At 41.1% G+C, this 18,866-nt stretch overlaps 2 pseudogenes; both read left to right on the top strand.

The window, feature by feature from the left end:
• The first annotated feature begins 351 nt into the window (after nucleotides 1–351).
• LOC122478445 lies at nucleotides 352–836 on the top strand (annotated as a pseudogene).
• Nucleotides 837–14,886: 14,050 nt separating this feature from the next.
• Nucleotides 14,887–15,577, top strand: LOC122478443 (annotated as a pseudogene).
• Nucleotides 15,578–18,866: the final 3,289 nt, after the last annotated feature.

The raw sequence follows: 18,866 nt of genomic DNA, 5'->3' as shown, positions 1-18,866 counted from the left end.
CAGCAGTTTGGAGACACGCTTACCCAGGAATAAGACGTTCAGATATCAGAGCCAACAACAGGTTCAGGTGGTCTCTGGCGCATTCAATACTGGTCCACAATGGGGAGAATTTATCACTCAGTGGCAGGAGCTCAGTCTGCACACAGTTCAGGAACCTGGCCAAGGACCCAGGTCCTCAAACAAGGATTAGACTGGTGCCCTCTGAGTCCCAATGTGCACGGTCCCTGTGACATTCTGTAGATGGTTCTGGTCATGTGTATGAAATACTCTGTCTCATGACTATGCAAATAATCATAAGAGCACTAGGTTAAGTATGGGTGTGTCTGTGCCCTGAGAGCATCACCGTAAAACGCCATCCTCTACCAGAGACCCTGAGACACATCCCCTCACAATGGACTGGAGATGGAGAATTCTCTACCTGGTGGCAGTGGCTACAGGTAAGGGTCACCCAATTCCCTGGACAGAGGAGAGGACCAGGACCAGTCAACATTTATTTCATCCACTCTTATCCCCTCTCTACAGGTGTGCACTCCCAGGTTTTGCTGGTGCAGTCTGGGGCTGAAGTGAGGAAGCCTGGGGCATCAGTGAAGATCTTCTGCAAAGCATCTGGATACAGCTTCACTGATTACTATATGCGCTGGGTGCGATAGGCTCCTGCACAAGGGTTTGAGTGGATGGGAAGCATTGACCCTGAAGATGGTTCTACAAGCTATGCACAGAAGTTCCAGGGCAGACTCACCCTGACAGCAGACACATCCACAAACACAGCCTACATGGAGCTGAGCAGTCTGAGGTCTGCAGACACGGCCATGTATCACTGTGCCAGGACACAGTGAGGGGTTGTCAGTTTGAGCCCAGACACAAACCGCCCTGTAGAAGAAGATCAGGATCACCAGGGGGTGCACACTATGCACCATTCTGTTTGTGGTCCCAGGAGCAGGTGCAGATAGAGGTTGCTGGAAGGTTTTTTGTCATGGCCTGGGGCTTCCTCTCTATATAGCATTTTCCCCCAGCAAGCCTCTCTGGACACATGATTATGTGCTTACATACTTTGTGTCTGGTTTACAAGTTTGTTTTACTAAGAAAACTATACTTACATGAACAAGAGATAGAGTCTCTTACAATTGCTTACCCTTGTACTAAATATCAATGGTTTACACATATCCTGAAGCACATCAACTGAACATTTACAGGAGTCCCAAGTGTGTTCACATTGCAGCTGGGACCACAGGATCCCATAGCTCCTCGTTATCCTCACCATGCTCTTGTCCCAGTCAAACAACATGACACTTCATTCATGTCATTTTGCTTCTCAGGACTTTATATGTGTTACAGCTTTCTTCAAATACTTGGAACTACAAGAGAAAAAGCATCTACATGTATTAGTCAGGATAACCCTGAGGAACAGAACACATAGCACATTGGCTTACATGACTAAATAGGCTGAGATGTCCCATGATATACTATCACATTCTGGATACCCAGTAAAGTCAGTGGTGTAATTATCATCTGACTCCAAACTAGTGTCAAGTCTGAGAACATGGGGTCCTGATGGTTTAACTTTCATTCCAAGGGCAAGAGGAAGCCAATGTTACAGCTCAAGCAGGCACACAAGAAGTAAAAATGAGAGAATTTGCTTCACTTTTATTTTTATTCTATTCATAACCTTAATGAATTGGATGATGCCCACTTACCAAGACACCATGAATGCAAATATCAATCTCTTCTTCAAACAACATCACAGACAACCACAGAAACAATGTTTAATCTAGACACCCATGAACCCGTAAAGATGACACATAAAGTTAACCAGGACAAGTCAACCTCCTGTAAACATGGGAATCCACACACATCTCTTAAATAACACTGATTCTGCATATAAAGAAAATACCAGAGTCATAATTTCACCTTAGATGATACAAGTGTCTTGCATACAACCAAAAATACACTATCCCCTTCCCCAGAAGAGGACGTGAAGCTCATGTGTGGTGTTTGCTCTTCTCCCAAGTAACCCATAACTAAAATATAATGATGAAAAATTAAGAATTCTTACATACAATCATATAAAGTAAATATATCTTATGTTACTTGGCAAGGAAAACATAGAGGGGGAAAAAAAGACAACACAAACATAGTCACAGAAAACTAAGGAGGAAATGTCCATAACAGCTACTGTCCTCATTTCTGTAACCATACAAGAATGAAACCTTGTATTTATAACTACCTTCTTCCTCTACCAAGTATGTATTCTCTTTACTGTCAGCAAGGACCTCAAGTTGATACAGTCCATTACTTGGGTGGATGACCAACATCTTCATTCCTGAAGGATCATAACTTGGCCTCATCTTTACAAGCTACTGTCACTTAGTGAGGTAATCATGTTTGCAGAAGTAAATTTCTGTACTCTATAAAGCCAACTGGCTCAGGGTGGTGTAGAACATGATAATACTGGTGATTTCCACTTAAAGTGGTGCCTGAAAAATCACACAGAACCACATGGGAACCATGCTCAAGTTTTTTATTACCCTGTCAACTAACTGCACAACTCTCCCTACAAAACCATATGGGCAGGTTTAGAGAGAGAAGACAGTGTAGAAAGACTGGGGACCAAGGGCATTTGAGAAACTACTTCATGTAACTTTCTTGTGTCTTCAGGATCTCTTCAGACTCTGTCACTTCTTCCATTTGATGATGGAGTGTAACTATGCATACTTCAGGTTATGGCTCAGTTAATCTAATAACACCCCCCCTTAAATATAGACATTTCAGGATGCCTGGTAACCTAGTGACTGAGGCTTAAACCTATAGTTTCCAGGATCAGGCAAACAACTCTTTCTTAAAAGTCATGATCTGCAGTGAATGATAAGGACTTACTGAAAAATGTTTAGGTTCAGCACTGATAATTACCTCTATGGGCCTACCAGAGCTCTTAAAAAACATGTGAAGCCCAAATAAGAGAAGTGAATAGGCATGTGCTGAGCATCACCTCCCCTACATCCTCCAAGTCCATAATGGTGGCTGTAATCTCTGCAGTTCCTCCAGGAATATGGTATCATATTGATGTACTACTATCATAAAAGAGGCAAGTGTTCTATATAAATATATTTATCCTGATGAAAATATCATGGCACGGCTTTCTATAATGTGTAAATTTAAAAATACTGACAATACCAAATGTCCAACAGGATATAGGACAACTATAATTCTCATTCATTTCCAGCTGAAATTACACCTGGGGAAAATATACATACTTAGACCATAAGATAGTGGAGACTGAGAAGTCCCAGGGTCTGTCCTCTACAAGCTGGAGCCACAGGAAACATGGTGGAGCAAATTTTTAGGAGTCTGACAGGCTGAGGACCAAAAGAATGCATGATGTATTACTCAGTCCAATAAAAGAGAAAATAAGATGAGATGACCATCTCAAGCAATGAGGCGGAAAAAAGGAGGGGGGTTAATTCCTCCTTCCTCTGCCTTTTCAGGCTGTCAGTGATTTGGATGCTTCTCACCTTCATTGGGGATGGAAGTCTGCTTCACTAAGTCTTTGGACTCAAATGGCAATCTCACCTATGGCAATCTCTACTCCTATGGAGATCCATGGCTTTGGTGCAAAGCAAGTAGACCTCAGCTGTGTCTGTGAGTGCACGTGCCTCTGTACCTGGGAGAAATTGGGTTTCTTTGTGAACTCAGGTTTCTGATGAGTGCAAAAAAAAAAATTGTCTCATTTTTTTTAATAACCTCCATATTTTCTGCTTACAAAGATAGTTTGATAAAATCCTTATACTTTATATGTTCAAGCTCAGACTTGAAGTCTGGTATTTTATTTCAGAATATTCTCAATTATTTTTCCCCTTATTCTGATCCAATGGACCTATGTACTCAATTGTTATTTTAGTGTGCAACATCCATTGATATTATATAATTATCATATTATTTTGCAGTAAGTGAGGGTTGGTGTTTGAAATCCTACCCATAATCTCGTTTGCAAGTGGCTTAGAGAGGAAAGTACAGGCAATGGGACAGGGAATTCGAACCGGGAGTCCGGATGCTCCCGAGACAAGAACTGCATGAACATTATTAACACCGCTCTAGGTCTCAGTGCGGTGGACATGGGTGCATTTTGGAGGTGCTGATGCACATGATCTCTTCAGGGATGGAAACTGCTGAATCTGGAGACAGAAGTCCTGTGCTCATTTTGCAGGGTCATATGGACTGATCTGAGTAAAGCAAATATCGAAGTTGATCAGAAGTGCAACTTAAAATTGAATTCCTCCATCTGGGCATTTTCTCTAAGTCGTTGCCTTCACCTGTGTGTTAGAAAATTCTGCTTTGTTTCCTGCTCCTGAAAGTAATGGCTTTTTGAGGAAGAGTTAATAAAGTGTCCAGGGCTGGTGCTTCAGGGAGTGTCTCAGGGTGTTAAATTTTCGCTGTTCTTTCCTTCAGACCAGTTATCATCAGAGGCTCTCCTTGACTACAGCAAGCAGTGTTTTGTTCTTAGCCAGAATGTGGTGTGACTTCACTAGGTGTTCTCTGTATTCTTGCTAAATAAGACCTGACACCACCTCTACCAGAACTGAAGTCCTGCACACTCTCTTGTCAGGAGATATGCTGTGGGCAGGTGTACAGCCACTCTGGAATATAGTATGGAAATACCTCAAAAAGCTCAAATTAAAACTGTACTAGATTTAGCTATCACATTGCTGAACAATTTAAAAAAGAATGGAAAAATGATAACTCAAAGGTATTAATGGATTCCGATGAGTATAGCAGCATGATATACAAGAGCAAAAATAACCCATATATATGATGGAATGGAATATTACTCAGGCTTAAAAAAGAATGAAATCTTGCCATTTACAATGGTGTGGGTGGAACTGAAGAGCTTTATGCTAAGTGAAACAAGTTATTCAGGAAAAGACAAACACCATATGATTACACTCATTTGTGGAATTCCAGAAACAAAACAAATGAGTAGAGCGAGAAAAGAAAGACAGAGAGAAACCAAGAAACAGACTCATAACTATAGAGGACATGCTTATGGTTACCAGAGGGAAGGTGGATGAGGAATGAAAGAAATGTGACGGGGATTAAGGAGTCCACTTGTGATGAACACCAGGTGTTGTATGGGAGCGTCGAATCACTCTTTCATACAACTAAAATTAACATTACATTGTATCTTAAATAACTGGAATGTAAATTTAAAAATTTTAAAAAGGACTGCAAGCCTAAACCACTTTCATTGTCTTCAACTACACAGCATCACAGTGAAAGATTTTTCTATTAAAAAATATTTTACTGTTTATTTATTTTTTGACAGAGAGAGAGAGAGAGAGAGAGAGAGAGAGAGAGAGAGAGAGAATTCTAACAGGGGAGGGGCAGAGAGTGAGAGTGAGACACAGAATCTGAAGCAGGCTCCAGACTCCAAGCTGTCAGCACAGGGCACAACGTAGGGCTTGAACCCACGAATCTTGTGATCATGTCCTGAGCCGAAGTCAGACATTTAACTGACTGATACACTCAGGCACCTCAGAAGATTTTTCTATTAAATAAAGCTGATATCATTAAGGGATTTACTAATTACAACTTCCATGAAACTGGATAGTTAGTAAACTATCAATAATGGAAATTCTTTGCCTTGTAGTCTATATGGTGACTGAGAGTGTGAAATATAACAAATCCTTAAATTTTTAAGGTTTTTACAGCTTGTTTTGTATGGTTTTGGAGTAGATTGTCTATTTTTAACTTTTCCTTTTTCACTATTTATTTGCTTTAAGTTTTGCTGAACTGGTCTTTGGTTTATTTTCTATGTGAGGGGATAAAAGAACATAAAATTGTAATAATTAATATATTATCATTGTCTCAACTCGAATTAATTAAATCAGTAATGCCAAGAAACTCATGAAAGGTTCAGATGGTATCCTATGAGGAGCAGAGCTAAGGTACATTCCTGAGGCACTGAGCCAGGAAGGGCTGATAGCAATGTCAAGTGTCATGTAATAAATAAGGTTCTATTATAGGTGATTTGGTTTGAAATCATGTGGTGCACATGTTCTCTCTCTTCAAAATATTTAGATGCTATATGTCATGTGGTGTGCTTTTATGTAAAATAACATAATAAAAATGGGCATTTTCAATAAATGAGAAAATCTACCATTATATCTTTGTAAAAATTTTTAATATGTTGCTATAATTTAAGTAGAAATTGAGAAATTGGCAGAAGAGATAACATAGCAGAGTAATAGGAGGACTCTGTGCTTGCCTCATTTCTCAACACAGCCAGATAAATATCAACCCTTTGTAAACACTGAGAAAATAGATCTGAGGACTGGAAAAACAAATTGCACCACTAGAGGGAGTAAAGAGTCCACACCACAGAAGGGAGGAATTTCAGGAAAAAAAGAAGAGCAGGTGCTTGGAGGGGAGGGAGATCTGTTCACGGAAAGAGAGAGAGAGAGAGAGAGAGAGAGAGAGAGAGAGAGAGAGAGAGAGAGAGAGAGAGAAGCACCCAGGGGATGGCTCAAGATAAACACTTACCCAATACGGCTGACTATGAAAACAAGAGGGCCTGATTATTGTGACTTTTACAAACCGCTGATCTCAAACACTGAAGACTTAGAAGTCCATGCCATTGCTGGGTGAAGCCTGGTGGGCATAGCAGTGCTCCTGTGGAGGAGGGAAGAAGTCCGTAGGGGATACTGTGGTCTGAGGATCCCCTGGGTCGCATGGGGAGAGAGTTCTCTTCTTGAAGTACATTTGGGATAGGGGGCACTGCCTCTCATGGAACAAAAGAGCTGGCAGGCACCATTACACTTCCCTGTTCATGAGCATAGAAGCCCCCGCTTCTATGGGATATCCACTGTCACTAATTTTGTTCAATGTAGTACTAGAAGGCTTACCCTCTGCAATCAAACAATGAAAAGAAATAAAAGGCATAGAAATTTGAAAGGAATAGGTCAAACTTTCACTCTTTGCAGATTATATGATACTCTATGTGGAAAATCCAAAAGATTCCACCAAAAGACTTCTAGGACTGAGAAAAAACTCAGAAAAGTTGTAGGATACAAAGACAACATCAAGTTATTGGTACTACATACATACACCAAAAGTGAAGCAGAAAAGAGAGACATTAAGGAATCAGTCCCATTTACAACTGCACCAAAATCATAACACACCAAGGAATAAACCTAACCAAAGATGTTAGAGATCTGTAAGCTAAAAACTATAGAAAGTATATGAAGCAAATTACACAAGACACAAAGGAAGAGCATTCCATGGTCATGGATTGGGAAACAAATATTGTTAAAATATCAATACTACCCAAAGCAATCTACACACTCAATGTGATCCTTACCAAAATAACACCCGCATACTTCACAGAGAAAGAACAAAGAATTCTAAAATTTGTATAAAACCAGAAAACACTGAATAGGCAGAGCAATGTTGAAAAAGAAATCCAAAGCTGGAGGCATCACAATTCTAGACTTCAAGCTGTATTACGAAGCTGTAATCATCAAGAAAGCATGGTACTGGCACAAAAATAGACACATACATGAATGGGACAGAATAGAGAACCAGATTTGCTGACAGTCTGTTCAGCAAATGGTGCTGGGAAAACTGGATAGTAACATGCAGAAGAATGAATCTGGCACACTTTCCTACAGCAAACACAAAAATATATTCAAAATGGATGAAAAACCTAAATGTAAGACCAAAAAACATCAACATCTATAAGAGAAAACAGACACAAACCTCGTTGACCTCGACCTCGGCAACTTCTTAATAGATATGCCTCTAGAGGCAAGGAAAATAAAACCAAAAATTGAACTATTGGGAACTCATCCAGGTAAAAAGCTTCTTCACAATGAAGGAAACAATCAACAACACTAAGTGGCAACTGACAGAGGAGTGAAGATATTTGAAAATGACATACGTGGTAAAAGTTAGTATCCAAAATCTATAAGAACTTAAAAAACACGGAAAAACAAATATCCAGTGAATGGTCAAAAGACATGAGTAGACACTTTTCCAAAGAAAACATCTGGATGGCTAGGAGACCCATGAAAAGATGCTCAACATCACACATCATTGGGGAAATACAATTCAAAACCATGATAAGATATCACCTCACACCTGTCAGAGTGGCTAAAATTAATAATTCAGGAAACAATAGATATTGGCAAGGATGTAGAGAAAGAGGAACCCTCCTATACTCTTGGTGGGAATGCAAAGTGGTGTGACCACACTGGAGAAGAGTTTAAAAAATTAAAATAGAATTACTTATGTCCCACCAATTTCTCTACAAGTTATTTACACAAAGGATACAAAAATTCTGATTCAAATGGCTAAACGGGTGATGGCAATTATGTAGGTCACTTGTTGTGATGCGCACTGGGTGTTAGTGTATGTAATGAATCATTAATTTTATTCCTGACACTAAAACTACACTACATGTTAACTAACAAAGATGTAAATAAATAAAATCTTCAGACATTAAAAAACAGGGAAAAAAAGGAAAGGGACAAATTTTGTTAGAAAAGGTCATAACTCTTGGGATCTAGGGCAGTGAGTCTAACTACTTGCATTTACCCATTTTATCCCTGACTGGTAATGGACATTAATTAACAAACATACTCATGACTCCCAATGTTGGTGCCACGTGACTTGGAATTCAAACCCCAGCTGCCCTTCCCAGCTCCTCTGTGACCACATCTCATGGGCAGTCTGTCTAGACAGCTGGCATCTATGTATTCCCGTGTGTAGATGTCCTTGCTCCTGGACCAGGCTCGTTCACCCAGGTCTGCTGGGTACTCAGGAACCACAGTCTAGTGTCAGCTGGCATTCCTTGTACTTCCCATTCCTCACTAGGGAACAACTTCAGCCTTGAGGATGCATGTTTACCATGTGCTTTTCCACTGGTCTACACCACCTGACCCCACCCATGTATTCCAGTACTTGCTTCTGAAGGGAATTTCCAAACAGATGACAATTTCACTAGTGATTTACACCAAAAAATAATTAGAACCAAGTGCGGGCACAATATCGGATTTTAGCTACATGAAAAGGGGAACTTTGCCTTCATTCTTAGAAGACAGAGAAGAGGTTTACACCAGAGACAAGGTCACAAGGACGGATCCTCCCAGAACCAGCAGTGGACCATCGCCTTACTGAGAGAGGGTACATTTCACATACAATAGAAGCTATGAATGTATAACATCTTGAGGAAGTGACCTCAGAGGGTGGAGGTGCCACAGGGGTGGCATGAACTTCTCTTTAACCTCAGATGAGGGACCTCCCGGGTCATGTCACTTGTCCACAATACAGTCAGCTTAGGGTGGCTATGGTTCTGGTCTTACATCCCAGAGCCCAGTTTGTAGGGCTGCCCCCGACCTCCACTGGCTAGTGTCCAACATCCTCCAATCAAGGCTGCAGAAAACAGAATGCATGTCAGCCCCAGAAGTCCTCTCTCAATGGCAATGACTCCTTTATGTGTCTTTCCTTGCTGTTACCTTTCTTCATGTTTCTTTCCTTACTGTATCTCTTCACCTCAGAGCATTTTCGGGATATCCATGCATACCCACCTGGGTTCAGTTAGACACTCATATCCAGAGGGAGACATGGACTTCATGCAAGAAAGTGTCTGTGCCTGGTGATGAGGGGTTTCATTCCACAATGCCCAAGGTATTCCCTCCCACAGATGTGCTGTCTTCAGGGCCCACTCATTTTCAGTTCCGAGATGGACATTTGGTAACTGCACATCTGTGTCCTGAATTGCATCCCCAGACTCATACACATGGCAGTAATATCAATGTCTCAAAATTAATCTCATGTGACAAGTCCATTTGGCCACATAAGTTATTCTACACAGGTTCAAGAATGACATAGACGACTACAGTCCACACTGATGTCAGGGAAAGTTCACCTCTGTCCCACATGACACTCACATTACCACACCCCCAAATCCTCCAACATGTCAAATCATTAAATATTAAGTCAAGTCCAAAACGTAACTAAATTTCACTACCTCTAAAACCCCAAATCTAACCATGTAGCTTGGGTAGGGTGAGACCGTGGTACCTTCCATCCTGGGGTGAAACCCTCTCCATCAGCCGACCTGCATTTCCAGAAAACCATTCATGTTCTTCTGAATGCTTCTGCATGGTAACCATAACATAACAGGTACTGACATTCCTATGCCAGAAGAAATACAGTGTAATTTAGAAGTACATCACCAACAAGAAACAATTTGATTATCAATCCGGGGAAACCTGTTAGGTTCAAAGACAGAATGCTCTGAATCTCAGACTCCAACTTGTCTCTGGGATTCACACTACCTTTTTTCTTAAAGGTGGTACATGTTTGAAGCTGATCACATTTATCCCAGTTTCATGAAAGTACAATTTCTGAGCCCAAAAATCTTTCTTTTCGTTCTCTTGATTATCAAATGAAAAGTTCTTCTGATTCTTGCCAGCTGGTAAGGGTGACTATTCAATATTGTTGCTCACCAATGATTAAAGGAAATATAACTGTATATTTATACATCAGGAGCAGAATGAGGGGTTCAAAGATGGGAAATATGTGGGAGGAGACATCCTGTGAACAGAAGGGTCTGCAGTGCTCATGATGGAAGGGTCTCACCCTTGCATGTTGCATAAATGGGGAGGGGAATAAAGGAGTCATTGTATCTCTGCAGGGGTCTGTGAAACAACAGGAGCACGGGGACCAACGGGGGGTAATCACAACCACCAGGGGGAACTCAGAGACCAGGGAGCTCATGATCCAGGACAAGAGATTGGTTTAGGGCTGGTCTCCTCTCAAGTGTTTTCAGATCCAGGCTCTGCACACTTCTTCTGACATGAACACCGCAAAGAGAATGTCAAAGCTGTGGAAACACACAAGTGTCCTCCCCATTTGGAATAAACCATGATAATGGGAATACACGAACTTTCCCAGGGTCAGGCACTGGGATAAACATATCTTTGATCATTGTCACATTAACAAGAGTTTAGAAGAATAATGAACTCCATTTAATAGATGAAGAAATATTTTTAATTAACATCATCCTTCCTGATCTCAGGTGTTTTGCCTTCAACATATCTTAATAAAATTCAACCATTTTAACTTTATTGAGGCTTTATTTTTTTAATGTTTATTTATTTTTAAGAGGGAGAGAGACAGAGTACGAGTGGGGGAGGGGAAGAGAGAGAGGAGACACAGAATCAAAATATGAAGCATCTCCAGGCTCTGAGATGTCAGCACAGAGCCCGACACAAGGCTCAAACTCATAAACTGTGAGATCATGACCTGAGTCAAAATGGGACACTTAACTAACTGAGCCACCCAGAGGCCTCATATTGAGGGTTTACATTGATGTCCACATAGAGTTCATGTGTAAATGACCCCTTGTGTTTGTAGAAAACCCCTGGCATCTCTATCAGTTCTGTGAGTCTCTGTTGAGGCTTCTCACTCTCTCCAATTTCTGTGACAGAATAGACCTGGCTTCCATCCATCACTCTCCTGGGACTTCTAGAAGGTCAGGAACCTGCAAACCTCACTGGGATGTCCAGCCTTGTCCTGCATGCCGTTCAGGAGGCAGGTGGGTCCCCCAATGAGGAGCACAGGTTCAGAAACTGGGACTACTCTCACCTCATACATGCTCTTGGACACTCACACACTCTGTCTCTGCTGCAGTGTATCTGTTAACCATTACAATGGTGGCATACGGATTCTTACCTCAAGTGTTTGGGTGCATATGTGAAAATAAGGATTATCATCGGTACTTATAATCACTGCAGCAAAATCACAAATTAATAAATCACAATGTCCTGAAAGATATTGTGACACCAAACACTGCCCCATCCCTTACACCTGCCAAGGGTCGCTGGCTTCTTGAGGATTCTATTGCAAAATTTACTATATTGTCAAAGGACATCTATATGCTGATTAAGCCCTCCCATCCCTGAAACTGTAGCTGGGAGAAGAGCCCCAGCCCCTAAGTGTTCACATTCAGTGATCAGAACAGAACACAGACATCTCACCATGGAGTTGGGTTCACTTTGGTTTTCCTTGGTTCTATTTTAAACAGTAATTCATGATGAACAAGAAACACTGACTATGTTAGTGGATATGAGTGAGAGAAACAGTGGATGTGTGACATTTTCCTGACTTGTATCTGTAGATGTCTTGTGTGACGCAGAGCTGGTGGAGTCTGGGGGAGACCTGAGAAGCCTGGCAGGGGAGGGGGTCCCTGAGACTCTCCTGTGCAGTCTCTAGATTCACCTTCAGTAGCTAATTGATGAGGTGGGTCTGCCAGACTCCAGGGATGAATGGGGGTCTACTTGTCTGTATGGTATAAGATAAGGACCAAATGTCATTATTTTACTCACTGGAAATCAAAACCATTTGTGAAAGAGGCCATTTTTTCCCTAATTTTAATTCTATGAAATCTCATGGAGGATTTGCTGACTGCATCCAGACACATTTCATTCTGGTCTCTGTAACCTGCTCCACTGGTCTGTCTGACTCTGTGCCAGCAGCACAGTGTTATAGACAATGTACCTCTGCAATATACTTAGAAAGAAGGACGTGTGCTGTCTCCAGGTTTGTTCTTCTTTCTCAGGATTGTTTTATCACTTCTGTGTGCTTTGTGGTACCATATAAATAAGAATTTCCCAGATACATTCATTGGCATTTTTATTAACTCAACTAATATTAGAAATTATTAGAACAAATAAAAGGAATAAAAAGTGTAATAATAAAAAAATTAACAAATTGAAATGGATATCTGGAAAGCTAAATGCAATTTGAAAAGCATCTCTACTAGGAAAATACGTAAAACTCAAACAAATACAATCAGAATTAAGGAGGGGACATAACTGATACCAAGGAAGTGAACAACAATAACAGAAAATGCCTAGATATCTATAGACCAATTATTAGATATCTAAGGGCAACTAGGAAATTGCTAGAGTCAAAGGATACACAAGACTGTACATGAAAATAGTAAATTAACAGAATGAAAACAAATAAGACTGAATCTATAATCTAATCATAATCCGCTCCAAAAGAAAAAAAACTCAGTTTACTAACAGAGGGCTTTATGTATGAATTGTATCAAAATATAAAGGAGATTTAATGCCAATACCTCTCAGACTCTTACCAAAAACTGAAAAGAAAGGAATATGTCCCAATTCATCTACAAGACCAACCTTACTATCATGTGTAATCAAAAGACACTATAAGAAGAGAAACTAAAGGCCAATATCTCAGATGGACATACATGCAAAAATCCTAGCAGAGTGAATGCAACAGCACAATGAAAGGGTCATATGTGACAATACAGTCACATCTATTGATCATCCTCTATTGACACATATAAAACTAGACAAAATTCAACAAACTGTCATTATTAAAAAATCTCAGCAACTGAGGGAAAGAAAGAAATTACCTCCACAAAATCGTGGCCATAGATGAAAAGCCCACACCTGACAGCATATTTAACAGTGACAAACTGACGCTTTGCCTGTCATATTAGGAGCCAGGCAAGGATGCTCATTCCCGACATAGGTATTCCGCATGGTAACATGAAGACCAGTAAAACATGGCACCCAATGTATGTCATCTTGTCACATTGCTTATTTGGAGGAAAGTCAATTGAGTAACAGCTAGTCTAAGGAAACTGTGACCCTCCTTTGTCCCCTTGAGAGCAGGAAATAAATCTCCCCAGGATAACTTCATTTCCCTATACCAGAATGGGAGAATGATCCTTAGCACCAGAAATGGGAATTTAGCGCCAAGAAGGCTGTGCAAACAAGCCTTGTTAATTCCTCACTAATTGACTTGCCCAAACCCAAATCTCTGTCTTGTTAACTCTTCGCAAATCCATTGTTTTTTATTCTAAAAGGCACAAGGGCCACCTACTTTCTTCATCCTCTGGGTGTCATATTATTAGGAAGCTTGTGCACATGCAAAATGAAATTTATTCTCTTCTGTAGATCTGTCTTATGTCAATTGAATCCTTAGACCAGATAAAGAACACAGAAGCAAAGAAGGAAAAAGCTTTCTGCTCCTACAAGTTGAAGATGTACCCATAAAAATTAGGTAAGAAAATGAAATAAAGACATGTAAATCAGTAAGAAGAAAATTATTTATTTGAGAATCACACTAACTTACATATAGTGAAACCTTAGAAACTCCACACAAAAAAAGTATTAGAACTAATAAACTCAGGAAAAGTTCAGGATACAAATCAGCGTACAAAAATATGTTGTATTTCCACACACCAAAAACATACTATATGGAAAAAAATAACAAAATCACACAATTGAAAATGGCACAAAATGGAGCACCTGTGTGGCTCAATCCGTTAAGTGCCTACTGTTGATTTTGGCTCAGGTCATGATCTCATGGTTCCTGAGTTTAATTCTGAGGCAGGGTCTGCAATGATTGTGCAGAGCCTGCTTGGGATTCTCTGTCCCCTTCTCTCTCTCTCTCTCTCTGTCACACAAAAATAAACACATATTAAAATTATATGGCACAAAATAAAGTATTTACGATTAAATTTCACTAAAAAGTAAAATAGCATACCAAACATGATGTGCTGAAAGACATGTAAATAGAAAACACAGTTGAAAACATAAGTGTGTTCACAGATTAGAATTATTTGTATTGTCACAGCGCCTTCTGCAAGAAGTGATCTAGAAGTGCCTCTCAAACACTGGTTTTAAATTTTGAAACAAATTGAAGTCTGGAGTTTGATATATAGTCAGAGCACATGCAAATGGGGCCCTCTCTGTGCTGATAAAACCAGCCCAGCACCGACCCTGCAGCTGGGAGAGGAGCCCCAGCCTCAGAAGTCCCAGGTGTTCCAATTCTGTGATCAGGACAGAACACAGACACCTCACCATGGAGTTTGTGCTTGGCTGGTTTTCCTGGTTGCTCTTTTAAAAGGTAATTCATGGTGAATGAGAGACACTGAGTATGTGAGTGGATATGAGTGAGAACCGGTGGATTTGTGACAGTTTCCTGACCAAGATGTCTTGTGTCTGCAGGTGTCCAGTGTGAGGTGCAGCTGCTGGAGTCTGGGGGAGACCTGGTGAAGCCTGGGGGGTCCCTGAGACTCACCTGTGTAGCCTCTGGATTCACCTTCAGTAGCTATGACATGAACTGGGTCCGCCAGGCTCCAGGGAAGGGGCTGCAGTGGGTCGCATGTATTAGTAGTAGTGGAGGTAGCACATACTACGCAGACTCCGTGAAGGGCCGATTCACCATCTCCAGAGACAACGCCAAGAACACGCTGTATCTGCAGATGAACAACCTGAAGACTGAGGACACGGCCACATATTACTGTGCAAGAGACACAGTGAGGGGTCGTCACTGGGAGCCCAGACACAAACCTCCCTGCAGGAGGGGATCAGCACCGCCAGGGGGTGAACACTATGCACACTTTTGCTTTGTGTTCCCAGGCTCAGGTGCAGATGGAGGTTACAGGCAGGTTTTCTTTCAGGGTCTTGGGCTTCCTCTCCACACAGCAGTTTCCCCAGGGAGCCTCCCTGGTTATGATTCTGTGTTTACCTATTAATTCTCTGAGTTAGCAACTGTGTTGTCATAGGAAAACTAGACTAACATGCACAAAGACACAGTTGTTTGCATTGCTTACTCCTGTCCCTCAATATGAGTGAATTGCAGATTTACTGAGGCACAAAAGCTGAACTTTTACAGGAGTCTCAGATACACTCCCTGTGCAGACAGGACCACAGGATCCCACAACTCCCCATTATCTTCACTGAGCCCTTCCCCCAATCAAACAATGTGATACTTCCCTCCTGGTATTTGCTACTCAGGACTTTAAATGAGCTACAGCTTTATTCAATTCCTCTCAACAAGAGATAAATCATCTCCATGTATTAGTCCAGATTCTCCTGAGGAACAGAACCCAAAGCACATTGGTTCCCATGACAAAATATGTTGAGAAGTCCCATAATCTACTGTCACAAGCTGGAGACCCAGGAAAATGAGTGGTGTAATTCTCATCTGATTCTGAACTAGTGTCTAGTCTCAGAACATGGAGACCTAATGATATAACTCTCAGAGAAAGGGCCAGAGGGAACCACTCTTCCAGTTCAAACAAGCACATGGGAAGGAAAAATGAGGGGATTCTTCCTCCCTCTGTATCAGATTTCATTCAGAACCTTAATGGAATGGGTGATGCCCAGGCAGACAGAAACCATGGATGGAAATCCCAATCTCTTCTGGAAACACATCACAGAAATCCAGAAACAGTGGTTAATCTGTGTACCCATGATGCAGTCAAGATGACACATAAAGGTAATCATGACAATTTAACCTCCTGTAAATGTGGAGTTCAAAGACTAAAGATTTAGAAGTCCATGCCATCACTGGGTGGAGCCTGGTGGGCATGGCAGTGCTCCTGTGAAGAAGGAGGACAGAGGCCCATGGGGGCATTGCTGTCTGAGGATCCCCTGGGTCGCATGGGGAGAGACAGTCCCCTTCTTGGAGTGCATTTGGGAGAGGGGGCATTGCCTCTCATGGGACATGAGAGCTGACAGGCACCATTGCACTGCCCTGGTCATTAGTGTTGGAGCCTCTGCTGAGAGCAGATAACTCTATGCTGCCTTCTTGTTGTTATTCACCATGAACTCCAAGCCCCTAGTGTTCATGCAACTGCCCTTGTGGGATAACCAGCTCCAGCCACAGCACAGCAAAACCCTCTCCCAGAGGATCAGTGGGGTCCCTGTATATTGAGTTCATACAATTTGGAGTTTTCAAACCAGCTAGAGCTCCTGAGATAAAACATAAGGGCTCTGTGCCACCAGGTGGGCCAATGGCTTGGACACAGACAGGGTGAAGGCAGGGTTCTGACTGGGACCCACGAGTACAGATTGTTCTCTCTGTGTGAGGGCTTCCTGAACAGGGGCGGCTGGGAACTCCAACTGCAGGGACTAGAGGGGGAGTTGATGCCAATATTTCCTCCCACCAATCATCATGGACAGAGGTCAGTGGGCAGCACAGCACACCCCAGTAGAAGCTGAGCCACTGACACGAAAATCCACCCTCCCTTGCCTTCCTCAGATGGTTCATTACTAGGGAAAGAGTGCCTGGAAACCAGACCAGCACCATGCCCCTTCCTCCAAAGACCACCATATACCCCCACAGGCACCAAGTCTACTGACCATATAGTGAGGCAAAGCTTCACCTCTAGGGGAGATAGGAATTAGCCTCTTTTAATAGGTGGAACAAACTCACCTAGTTAAAACTCACAACATTATGGACAAAGTTGAAAAACTCCCCACTGGAGGAAGGAGAAACTCTGCAGGGGTCTGACCTGAGGGACAGAGCAGCCAATACATGACAGCACAGTGCACACAGCACATGCAAGAAATGCTTCCAGAAATGTCAGTTCCTCAACAGTATGCAAACATTTCTCAATAAAGACACTACTCTAGAAGCAGAAAACATAACAGGATTTTCCTAAAAACTTAATAAAGCAGAGACATAGATACACAGAGTGATGGAGGAATTCATTCCAAAAGAAAAACGACAAAAAGGTCATTGCCAGGGATATAATTAAAACACATATAACCAATATGCCTCAAACAGATTTTTTTTAAACTATCATAAGTAAACAGAATTTTTAAAAACTATCATAAGGATACTAGCTATTCTTGAGGAAAGCATACAAGACAGGAGGATACCCTGTCTGCAGATAGGAAAGACCCAAAAACCTGTCAGGCTGAAACTTTACAACTGCTATAACTGAGATGTGAATCTGATTGTATGTAATGACCTCAGGTGGATAGAAGCAGATGAATAAGTGACATAGAAGATAAAATTATGGGGAAATGAAGCAGGAAAGAAGAGGAAAACTAAATATTGCATCACAAACGTACACTGAGGGAACTCAGCAACTCCATAAAATGTAATAGAATTCTTTTCAAAGGAGTCTCAAAAGAAGAAGAGAAGGAGAAAAAAAGGGAGAAGTTTTATCTGAGTGAATTATAGTGGAAAATGTTCACAAACTGGGGAAGGAAACAGTTGTCCAAATCTATGAGTCACAGAGAACTCCCATTAAAATAAAAAAAGGAGCCAACGTGGAGATATATCACAGTAAAATTAGCAAAACATACATATAAAGAAAAACACTAAAAGCAGAAAGTCAAAAGAAGTCGCTAACTAAAAAGGAAAGACATAAAAGATTATGGCAGATATCTCCACAGAAACTCCCGCAGGCAAGAAAGGAGTGGCATGATATCCTCAACATGCCCAATTCAAAAATATGCAGCCAAGAATACCCATCAAGGCTCTCATTCAGATGCAAGGAGAGATAGAATTTCCCAAACAAAAACCAAAGGAGTTTGTGGCCTCTAAACCAGCCCTTTGATAATTATTAAATGGGACTCTGAGTGAGATAGGAAGACTAAAAGGAACAAAGACTAGAAATAAGCAGAGAAAATCTCTAGAAACAGTGACTTTAAAGGTAACACAATGGAACTAAGTTTATATCTATCAATAATCACTGTGAACGTAAAAGGGCAACATGCTCCAATATAAAGACATAGGAAAACAGAATGGATAAAAAAAAAAATACAAGACCTTCTATACACTGTATACAATAGACTCATCTTCAACCCAAACACCTGTAGATTGAAAGTGAGGGGAGAGATAGCAATTTATCATGCTAACAGACGTCAAAAGAAAGTTGTAGTACCATACTCATATGACACTAAATAGATTTTAACCAAAATCTGTTACAAGAGATGAGGAAGGAAGTATATCACCATAAACTGGTCTATCCAACGAGAAGATATAAATCTTTAAATATTTATATGCTAAAATTGTAACCACTGATA

Source organism: Prionailurus bengalensis, unplaced genomic scaffold, assembly GCF_016509475.1.
Source record: "Prionailurus bengalensis isolate Pbe53 unplaced genomic scaffold, Fcat_Pben_1.1_paternal_pri Un_scaffold_63, whole genome shotgun sequence".
NCBI lineage: Eukaryota > Metazoa > Chordata > Mammalia > Carnivora > Felidae > Prionailurus > Prionailurus bengalensis.
The sequence above is the reverse complement of the archived record's forward strand: the minus strand, read 5'-3'. Positions and strand labels throughout refer to the sequence as shown.